Source organism: Pinus tabuliformis, chromosome X (genome assembly GCF_031772625.1).
Source record: "Pinus tabuliformis cultivar Carrire ecotype Pingquan chromosome X, CPIR1, whole genome shotgun sequence".
NCBI classification, from domain to species: domain Eukaryota; kingdom Viridiplantae; phylum Streptophyta; class Pinopsida; order Pinales; family Pinaceae; genus Pinus; species Pinus tabuliformis.
The window spans coordinates 1,395,967,351-1,395,979,511 of NC_142308.1; positions in this window are offsets into that span (position 1 = coordinate 1,395,967,351).

Sequence of the window (12,161 nt, forward strand, 5' to 3'; positions counted from 1 at the left end):
TGAGGTTGCCCCCTTGAAGAGGCTTATTTCTAAGGTGTTGATCTATTTTTTCTATATTTTTGTGAGATGGGTTCATAACATTCTAACTCTAACAACAATATTCTTAGGTTGAAGAAAAAGTCAACAATATCATATTTGATAGTTAGGAACTTAATGAAATAAGTTCAATAGGTTTCTCAGAATGGAGATGAAAATAAGTTTAGACATGTTCCATTTGAGGCTATCAGTCCAACACCCATTCATTACATAAAATAGTTAAGGCTGAATGACGGTATTTATCATGTTTGACAACTCATCCAAAATGAATATTTTATAGCTATTGAGATAAGGAGAGAGGTATGGCACCAAAAACAAACTTCCAGCGCTAGAAGGTCACAAGTGATATGGTTGAAGGAAAAAAGCTTCCTCAATAATCCTTTTGATTGAGTTGAATTTGATTATGACTATTAGATAAAGAGAGAAAAGAGGCCTAAATACTCATTTTTTCTTCATCGTACCATTAATCATAGTAATCTGAAATATTATGTCAATTATACATAGGAAAGAGGGCTATCAAATCATGACAGTAGTGGAGATCATCATTATCCAAACATTTGATACAACCATAATTTCAGTTCTCGAGTTCAACATGATGCAAGACATCATGTAAATTATGAATAGGAAATAAACCTCATAGTTCAAGCAATCAAACTTGTAAAAGAAAAAATTCAATCCTAAATATATTGGCGAACTTCAGGAAATCCTGCATTTGTGCATAAGACAATGCAATATATAACATGTATAATTTATGTGTCCATGGACACATAATATAGTTGATCAATGATTTAGGTATGAATATACAAGTCTATACATAAATCAAAATATGGTGTGGATTATTATTGTCCATTTAAAGTTGTTAACAATATATAAATATATATATAAATTGAACTCCAATCCTATACAATGACCTACGATTTTCTAGGAAGGTTAGTACAAGTGGCCTCAACAAGGATTGGTGCAATCAAGACATTGTTGTTTGAATGATAATGGCCAAAGAAGGATGCAAGTGTTGTCCGTTGAAAATGTAACAAGAAAATCTAGTTTTGACTTTACCTTGGTCAAACTAGATTAGAATTCAAATTTCTATTTCAGTAGAATATTTGGAGGAATTTAACTGAGGTGACATGGCCTTTTTCACTCAGTTAACTCAATTAATTCAAGTTTGGAACACTTGAGTTTAGTTTAGTATGATTGATTGCTAATTTCTAGCAATCTATTTTAGTTAACTTGAGTTAAGATCAATTAAACTAGCTCTAACTGTGAAAGGAACTAGTGGAAGGTCCAAGCGTGGAAGTGGAACTTCAACTCACTGTACTGATTGACCAAATAACTAAATCAATTAGCCCAAAATAAATTATGCATGCAAATAATTTGAGTTACCCAGTTGAGACATGAGTTCAAGGGAAATGTATTATCGACTATAAACTAATCCAAGTTGTACAAGTGGTGCATGCAATTATATAAGAGCCTAAAGGAATTGCGCAATCTAGAATCGAGAAACTTCCTAATTAATAGGGGCTAACTCCTTAAGGAAGAACAAAAGGAAATAAGAGCTTGGCGGGATGATTATTGGACAGATTCAGTGAGTGAGGCAGTAGGATAGAAGATACAAGTGCAGGTTGTGCTTAGGCTTAAGCAAGCATATGTATTCATCCAAATTATTTGATTAATGCAATACATATAGGAATGGGTTTTGAGCAGTTGCTTTCCCCTAGATAAATCTTTGTGTATGTATGTTGAATCTTGATGCATGTTTAATATTTGTGTTCTTGATCGTGAATTTATTTCCACAGATGAGTAGAGTAGATTTGAGTATTAAATTACATGATCAGTTTTGAATCTACATATGAATTTCTACATGGTAACAGAGTAATATTTCTCAGTAGAGAAGATAATTCGAAGCTGTATTTGTAGGAAGATCAAGTTTGCAGGATCAATTCTTCAGAGCTACCACGATGTCTTTCTATGGACTGAGACTCGATTATGCCCTTAAGGATAGCTCAAATTATGTTGCTTGGAAGGATATGATGGGGGAAGTGCTAGAAGATAATGGGTTAAAGTAATTCATAGATACTGAGATCCCAAAACCACCATCATTTGATGCTCAGGATCTAATAGAATGGAATAAGTGTGGAGCCAAGGCTCGAAGGATCATATTGGAGGGAGTAAGAGACCATATTGTCTCTAATGTCCATGGGAAAGGTACTTTGTATGCAATGTGGAAATCATTGACAGATTTTTTTTAAAATATTAGTGACAACAAGAAGTTGGCACTGAACTACAAGCTTCAGAATATCAAGATGCAGAAGGGAGACACAATACCATAATACCTGAGCAAGTTCACACAATGTCGTGATGAACTTGGGAGTGTTGGTGTTACTGTTGTAGAATATGATTTGGTAAGCCTAGTGCTTATATGCCTTCCCAAGAGCTGGCATAGCTACCAGGATTCGGTAAATGGGAGGTATAAGCTACCAAATTGGGAGCGCCTTTGGTTAGATTTGGTGCAAGAAGAAATCAGGCAGAACACCAGAATTGGAACCTCATCCAAGTGTGATGATGAGGAGAATTGTGCCTTGGTTGGAAAGGTAAAGAAAGGGAAAGGGAAGAAATCTCAATCCAAAGTATAATCTGGTGCAAGAAGAAATATTTGTCCAAAATCGAGTGCTTTCACTGTCATGAACTAGGACACTATGCCACGAAATGTCCACACAAGAAGGCAAGCAAGAATCCCTCAAGAGGAGTGGAAATTGAAGCTTTGGCTTCATAATTTGAGTTGGAATTCACCCTCATTTCTTGCATGGAAATCATAGTGATGGGTAGTGTGTTGTATCTGGATAGTGATGCGTCATTCCACATGATGGGGAATAAAGAATTTTTCAGTGATTTAGAGGAGAAGGATCTCCAGATGCACATCCATATGGGAGATGATGGAAGGTATAATGCGACCATTATTGGTATAGTTACTTTTTAGAGGGAGTTTTTCTCCCCTCTCAAGCTAAAATATGTGATGTTTATACCAGGTCTGAAGAAGAATCTAGTTTTCCTAGTGGTGTTGGAAGACTATGGCTACGATGTGATATTCAACAAAGGAAAGGATTTTCTGATACATATCGCCATAGGACAAGTGAAGCATATTTGGGTTTGAGTGAAGAACCTCTACAAATTAGATGTAGTAGATTGTGCAAAGTTGAGTTCAAAAGAAAAGAAGGTACATATCCAAGACATCGGTGAATTATGGCATAGGAGAGTTGGCCATTTGCATCATGGAGCTTTGAATATCATGCACCATATTTCTACATGCCTCCCCAAAGGTACACTAGAGAAACAAGATACATGCAAAGGGTGCACATTGGGGAAGTACACAAAAGCCACCTTCAATGATTGGGACAGTAGAGTGCAAGTAATCCTTGAAAGGGTCCACTTTTATGTGTGTGAACCTTTCTCGACAGCCTCCACGTCCAAGAACAAGTATTATTTTATATTTGTAGATGATTTCTCTTGAAAGTGTTGGGTATTCTTCATGCATAAGAAAGACTATACATTCTCCAAGTTTGATGAATTTAAAGCACTTGTTGAGAGAGAGACTGACAGGAAAGTGAAGGTTCTCCAAAGTGATAACAATGGAGAATATGTGTCGAATGAGTTTAATAACTTTTGTGCAAAAGAAGGAATTTGACGAAAGTTGATATCACACCATAACCCAAAACAAAATGGAGTGGCTGAGAGGAAGAACAAAAGTATTGTGGGAGTTGCATGACCAATGTTGCATGACTAAGGCCTACCTCTGCACTTGTGGGATGAAGCATGCAACATAGTTGTTTATTTGCAGAACAAGAGTCCTCATCGTATTCTTGGGATGAGTACACTAGAGGAATATTTTTTTAGTGAAGAAACCAGATGTGTCACACTTTAGGATCTTTGGATCATCAATTCACTGTGATGTTTCCAAGGAATCAAGGAAAAAGTTGGAGCCTACAGTTGAATTTGGAATATTTGTGGGGTACACATAAATGCCTCACAACTATCATGTGTATATGCCATCTCTCAAGATGATAATTGTTAGGAGAGATGTAAAGTTTGATGAGGAGAAGGAAATGAAGTGTTCTCTTGAGAGGGAGCTTTAGTTTCATTCAAATCAAGATATTTTAGCTCCAAAGGAAGAATCTCAAGAAGTTTTGGAGCAACCATAAGTAGAGGAAGAGAGAGTGGAGAAACCCACTCAGTTAGAAACATCCAAGGAAGGAAGGAAGTGAACCAGGGAAGCTAACAGATTATTGCATGATGCTAGAGAGAATGTGGGAGCACCCAAATCACATCACAGGCAGAGGAGGTCACCAAATTGGTACACTGGATTCATGGATCTAATGAGCGAGCTTGTAGATAATGAGCCATCCTCATTCGAGGAAGCATTAGAGAAACTAGTGTGGGTTGATGCTATGGTAGACGAATATGATTCCATTATCAAAAACAGCGTTTGGGAGTGGTCCGAAGACCATAGGAAAAATCAATGGTGGGTTCAAGATGGATTTGCAAGGTGAAGCAAGAAGCAAATGGAAGCATTAATAAACACAAAGCCAGATTTTTGGCCAAGGGATTCTCTCAGGTGGAGGGAATTGATCATGAGGATACCTTTGCTCCAATTGCAAGGTACTCTTCAATCAGATCAATTCTAGCACTTGCAACGCAAATGGGATGGAAGATCCATTAATGGATTTGAAGACAACATTCCTTAATGAAGTGATTGAGGAAGAGGTTTACATTGAAAAACCACAAGGTTTTGAGACCTTTGACAGAGAGTTGCATGCATGCAGAATCAAGCGAGAGTTGTATGGATTGAAGCAAGCACCCTATGCTTGGTACACCAGGATTGACAACTATCTTATCAGGTTGGGCTTCACCAAAAGTGAAGCAAATGTAAACCTATACCATATTGTTATTCAAGGTAAATTATTGATTATAGTATTATATGTCGATGATTTATTTTTTACCAGTGATGATAAGCTTATCAGTTCTTACAAAGAGGATATTGCAAGAGAATTTGAGATGAAGAACATGGGACTCATGCATTAATTTATTGGTCTGGAAGCATGGTAAGGAGATTATGAATTGTTTGTCTCTCAAGGTAAGGATGTCAACGAGATACTGAATAAGGTCCACATGGAGAGTAGAAAACCCATGGACACTCCTCTAGCAGGTAGTTGGAGGAAAGAGGATTCCAATTCAAGTGAGCAAGTGGAGGCTACCGTTTACATGCAGCTTGTGGGTTCACTTATGTATGTGGTGAACACATGACCATGCATGTGTTATGCAGTTAACTAGATTAGTCAAGCTATGGTTAAGCCAACCAAACAGTATTGGAAGGAAACCAAACATGTGTTGAGATACCTTAGAGGCACTGCTCAGTTTGGTCTTTGGTACAGACAGACAGAGGGAGTGAAGTTGCAAGGCTTCACATATGCAGATTGGGAAGGGAGTACATCAGATAGGAAGAGAACTTCAGGAGGAATTTTCAGTGTTGGTTCAACAGTGGTTTCTTGGTACAATAGGAAGCAGATATCTATGACACTCAACTCAGTAGAAGTAGAGTACATGGTTGCATGTCAAGCATCATGCGAGGCTATATAGATGAGAAAGATTCGTGTTGGTTTATTTTCTCAGATGATGGATCCTACTATGATTTGCTATGATAATCATAGTTGTATCAAACTCTCTTAGAAACTTGTATTTCATGATAAATCCAAGCATATCGATATTTGGTATCACCATCTACGAGATTGTGTATAGAGGCAGATTATTTTTTTGGAATACATTCTTACAAAGGGGAAAGATGTAGATATATTGACAAAGACTTTGTCAAGTGGAAAATTAGAGTTCCATAGAGGAAGGATTGGGATAGCTGATAATCCCTTTCTTGCTGAGAGGGAGTGTTGAAAATGCAACAAGAAAATTTAGTTTTGACTTTGACTTGGTCAAACTAGATTATAATTCAAATTTCTATTTCAGCAGAATACTTGGAGGAAGTTAACTGAGGTGACATGGCCTTTGCCACTCAGTCAACTCAGTTAATTTGAGTTGGGAACACTTGAGTTCAGTTCAATATGATTGATTACTAATTTCTAGCAATCTATTTTAGCTAAATTGAGTTAAGAACAATTAAACTAGTTCTAACTGCAAGAGGAACTAGTGGAAGGTCCAAGAGTGGAAGTGGAACTTCAACTCACTGTAGTGATCAACCAGATAACTAATCGATCAACCCAAAATAACTTATGCATGCAGAGAATTCGAGTTATTCAGTTGAGACAAGAGTTCAAGGGAAGTGTACTATCAGTTGTAAACTAATCCAAGTTGTACAGGTGGTGCATGCAGTTGGAGAAGATCATAAAGGAATTGTGCAATCCAGAATTGATAATTTCCTAATTAATTGGGGCTAATTCCTCAAGGAACAATGCAAGGAAATAGTAGCTTAGCAGGCTGAGTATTGGCCAAAGTTAGTCAGTGAAGCAACAAGATAGAAGATATAGGTGTAGGTTATGATCATGCTTGAGAAATCATATGTATTCATCCATATTATTTGATTAATGCAATACAGATAGGAAGGGGTTTTGAGTAGTTGCTTTCTCGTCGATAAATATTTGTGTATGTCTATTGAATATTGATGCATGTTTATGATTTGTGTCCTCGGTCGTGAAGTGCTTTCTATAGATGAGTAGAGTAGATTTGAGTACTATGTTTTAGTAAATTACATGATCAATTTTGAATCTACATAGGAATTTCTACATTGTCATAACATAAAGAATATATCGTGCGATAGAGTGTTGACTAGGACAAGGAAATGGTACGTGCTTACTAGCAATAAGTGAAACAAGGGTTGTTACAAGAGAGAGAGAGAGAGAGAGAGATTTATGGCATGAGAGATATTGTGAGAGAGACTATGCATGTGAACCGATAGTGCAAGCACACTAGAGCTCTAAGAGATCTCAATTGACTAAACCAATTGAGAAATCACTAGTGTGATAGAAAATATTTTACTAGGGTAAATAAAAATGGTGTAGCAGTGACTAGTACTAGTGTAGGATGATGTAGTAAACAAATGTTATTATGCTTGTACTTTAAATATAAAATACAAATTTATTATAAATAATATATATTGATAAGATGATAGAATATGAATCCTTACAATGAGGGCTTCCTTATATACTAGGCAAGGTGCCTCTTTAGAAATAGTCATGTCCTTTGGTACATGCCCCTTAAACAATTAATTATTATTTAATATGTATGTATATTTGTCACATTTCCACCCACTTATGTATATGGGCAAGATTTTGTCTTGATGCACATGTCGCTTATCTATTAACTTTAATATGTCGGCATTAATATATGATAATAATATTAATATATGACATTAATTAGGGTTTTGACCAGCCATGTCTTTTCTCCAAATTGATGTGGTCATCACAATAACAATGGTAGAATAGGGAGGTGTTACACTCACAAGGAGAAGTTTTTGGGTACACATTTGAGACTATGGTACTTTTTAAAAATATTGCATGCAAATGCAAGTATTAAGAAATAATAACAAAAATAATAAAACAGGTAATCAATAGAATATAAAATTCCATTAAATTGAATACATATATTTATATGTAAGAAAGTCTATTTTATACACCATGATTGCAAGACTGAAAAAAGGTTCTACAATACTTGTGTGTGACATACACAAAATGAGTGGGATACTACTACTATTGCATCAATGATGGAAACTATAACTAATGCATTTGGTTATGTCAAATATTTCTTATTAAAACATAGCGACTAAACACATGATATAATTAGATAAAGAAAAAATCAGACAATATACATAATAAAGAAAGAACAAAAAGATGATAAAGATATTAACCTCCTCCATGAAACTATTATATGTGGTGGACTCTATTGGCTCATTTCAAGTATTTCCACAACTTGAGCATCTATGAGGGTGAAATTAATTAGGATGATAATTCCTAGTGTTTCCATGTGGCATCTCCTAGATGGACTTTGTTGCATGGTTTATGTTACTATTCAAATTGTACTTAATGATAAAATTTCTAATCCACAAGGTATAACTCAAGGGAAAATATTAGGATGAAAACCAATGTCACCTCAGTAACCTGTACCCTTCACTTTATGCCATCTCTCCTCAAACTCATTAGGGGTATCCACAGTAGGATTATTAAGACAAAGAAATGAGGTATAAGGTGAATTTGAGATTATCCCTAGTAAAGCAAAGTTTTGGGTTTTAAGGGTTTTAAAATAGGTGATGGAATAAGTCGATGTCAGTGCCAAATTTAACCACTAAAATGGAGTCAGGGTGAATCAAATGTCTTATGAGATTAAGAAGAAACCCTCAAAATAGATAGCTTATTTATTTCACATATTAGGGCTTGGGTATTAGAACCAAAGGAAGAATAAAACTTCACCAAATCAAGACCAGAAATGAATATCAAGGTATACACGGGAACCTTAATGGAAAAACTTCACCAATAGGATTAACTATGGCTTAACAAGCCTACTTGACACTTTTTCTACTGATCTGAAAGGAAGAATAAAGCATGGCACCAAATAATCAACAAAATAGAAAAGGATGAAGGAAGGAAACCCTAGAACATCTTCTATCCAAGTGGTAGAGTTACCCCTCAAATGGATTGATCTTGAATTCTTATAGAAGACGTAATAATTTCACCATTAAACCTTACACCCCTGTGAGCATCACCCGATGCAATGAGTGCTAAGTGAACTATTCAAAAATCATGAGAAATTAGTCAGTTACGACTACCTCTCATGGAAATGGTCATACGTTTGAATGACTTACTTAACGCAGTTGAATCCCAAAAATGATATCTAATATAATGCACTGCGTAAATAGAGTCAAGGGATCTCTACTTGAATGGTTCATGAGGCACAATACTTGCTAAGGTTTTGCAAATGGGGTAGCAAGCTAAGTGGGCTTGATTGTGGGGAAAACTCCACAGTTAAGCGCGCTTGAGCCATAGGAGTTCTGGGATGGGTGACCTCCTAGGAAGTCCTGGTTACCGGGTGCAAGCCCCGGAAGTGATGATTGATGCTATGTGATTCGTTCTCCACATTTCACTAGTTTCAATCCCACGTCTTCACCCCTGTGAGCATCACCCGATGCAATGAGTGCTAAGTGAACTATTCAAAAATCATGAGAAATTAGTCAGTTACGACTACCTCTCATGGAAATGGTCATACGTTTGAATGACTTACTTAACGCAGTTGAATCCCAAAAATGATATCTAAGAAAAACAATCTTCAAGAATTGATAGCAACCGACCACAAATAAAAATACATTTACACCATTAATTATCCAAGAAAGATATGTCAATTAAGCTCCAAGGATTGGAAGCTTCAAAAATCCAAACACGACTGATAATGAGGAAGTGAATCTCTCTAAATAAAGTGATTCTTAACTTCCTTTACAATAAAATGGTATTATATCATGAGTATACAAGCCAAAAATAAGAGCTATGAGTATGTGAAATCATTATATCTAGCCTAACAAAAGTAAAATACAATTCCCCTTTAACTAATTAATCTAAACTAACAATAACATAAAGTGATCAAGTCATATTCATAATGATCAAGATGGAAAATCCCCCAAGAGAAGGTCAAATCCTTAAGAGAGGGAATAAAAAGTGTCCAAGATGTAATGTTGGACTTCAAACGCCCCCAAAGTGTGTAGATGCTCAACCAACTTCTTTAAGAGTGCAATAAAACCCCTTTAACTTTCCTCCAAGGTGAACATATAGGCCTCTAGGGAAACAATATGGTCCAGGGATATTGGTGGCCACCTGCCTATTCCACTTGGACCCACACCGTTGTTTCGTTTCAATTTCCTTAATTGTAGCACAACTTTCTATTTTTGGCAGTTTTTCGGGTCCTAAACTTTTAGAGTCATTTTGAGGGACTAAAAGACATTTTTAGGAAAAATGGAAAGACCAAAAAAGTTCCATACTAATTTACCTATTTTTTTGCCTCCTCTTTCAAGATATTCTAAATGAGGTATTATTATAGCCAAACGAAGATCGTATGCAAAAGTTACAACCCCATGAAGTTTACAATCCAACTTACCCCAACAGGGCCCACAAGCTTTTGCGCTTCATCTCCTAGGGTTAGGTTTTTGGATGTTTATGGTTTGTCATTATTTCTTAATGATAAGAAGGCCATTGAGCCTCATTGTAACATAGTTCAGAGACATGTAGTCACCACATCTCTTCTTCGAGATAAGATACCATCGCTTGAGCTAGCTTATTTCCATTCTGTATGTAAGCATATTTCAGCTCTTTGATTTTAATGATAAGAAGTTTTATTTCTGTTGCATCTCAGTGTTTATATTGTATCTATAATTTGTTGCGTTCTTGTATATGTTTGTATCACAATATCTTCAAACTTCATGAAATAAAACCCTTCAAAGGGGCATCCCCTCTTAAATAGTTATGCAAGTCACATGCAAGGTCAAAAACCTTCCTTAAAAGAGCAATGAAAATCCCATAGGGTCATCCAACGTGGGCACATGACTCTTCTAAGGATAATACTATTGAGAAGCAATTAAATGTCTCCAAGGGAAGATTATGTCCATATCTCAAGTAAGGAACCTCCACAAATGATGGTAAGTGATCCTCCAAAATGTAAGGGTCATCTTTCGTATCAAGTAAATAGTAACTTAAAAAGTGTTAGAAATAAATGGAACTCAAGGATATTCAACATAGCACGTCAATATGAGAGCCATGCATGTATATATAGTCCAAATTATTTTTTACTAATGCCATGGAAACCAAGAATTTCCTTGGGGAATGTGAAACGTGTTTTGAACTATGAATATGCATAAAAATATTAATGAAACGAATGTCATAGGGTTCTTCAAATATGACATAACCAATCAATATGCCATCCAATCTTCGAGTTTAACAAGATGTTTGCCGAAAATAATTAAGTTCACCAATTTCTCGTAGTTAAAAAATATAAAGGGGTAGTGAAGAAATTCACTAGGGTTATTCCTTGCCAAAATGAAGGTAAGCATAGGATCCAACTCAAGGAAATGTGCTCTTCTTGTGGGTGTATGATAACCTTAAATTCTTGTAATGTACAATGAACTTCACGTCCAGAAAAAATTCATCAACAATAAAGATGAATTGAATTCTCAAGGGAGCTTATTCCTACCATATTAATGCTCAAGCGAGCTTATTCTTCTTCTAATCCGACTGTAGAAAGTACAAAACATAGTTATGTGAAATCAACAAGCTAATGTTGCCATCTCAACACCTGATAAATACAATGGATTCTCCCTTTAAGTTTAATTATTGTACAAAACAAAGAAACATTAAAGTTAAAGTGCTTGTAAGCTACAATATCTACTACTACCGAGTTAAGAATGGATTTGAGTACCCACGCATCAAAAGTTTTTTAAGAAGGATTCCAAAACTGAACTAACTATTGCATGCTTCCTATATGCATCTCTAGATAGGATTATTGTAAACTTTATTAGGCTTTGAGACATTTTCTAGCATTTTAATCATCTTTAGCCGTTTTTGCTTGATGCTAGATAAGATTAAAACATGATATTCAAATGATTGATGAAGATAATTTTATGTGAGGATTGGATCATAAGAAGAATGCATTCTATCATCACAAACATTTGTGATATCCTAACAACAATAACTCTAGGGATATAAAAATCTTCTTCCAATATATGTGTTTGTCTTAATGAAACATGGTCTCCAATGTTTATTGTTAGGCCTCTCATCATAGTTGGCTTATAATACATATTATTGTTCATGCTACTACAAATTTGGTTTGAGAGTTGAAGTAGAAGGTTGAGATATAGGAAGGGTATATTCTACAACAACATTTTTTTCTCTTTAGAAGCAAAGCATTACTTTCAATGAGACAATTTTCTATATAGTGGGCACAATCAAAGAAATTCAAAAACAATCAAGTTTACCAATTATATTTTATATGGTCTCATCTTATGCAACATGCCAATGGGAGGGAACAATAGCATTTATATACATATTGTTGAAGGTTAGGTTTGTATTGTTACCAAAAACATGTACAAAACTCTC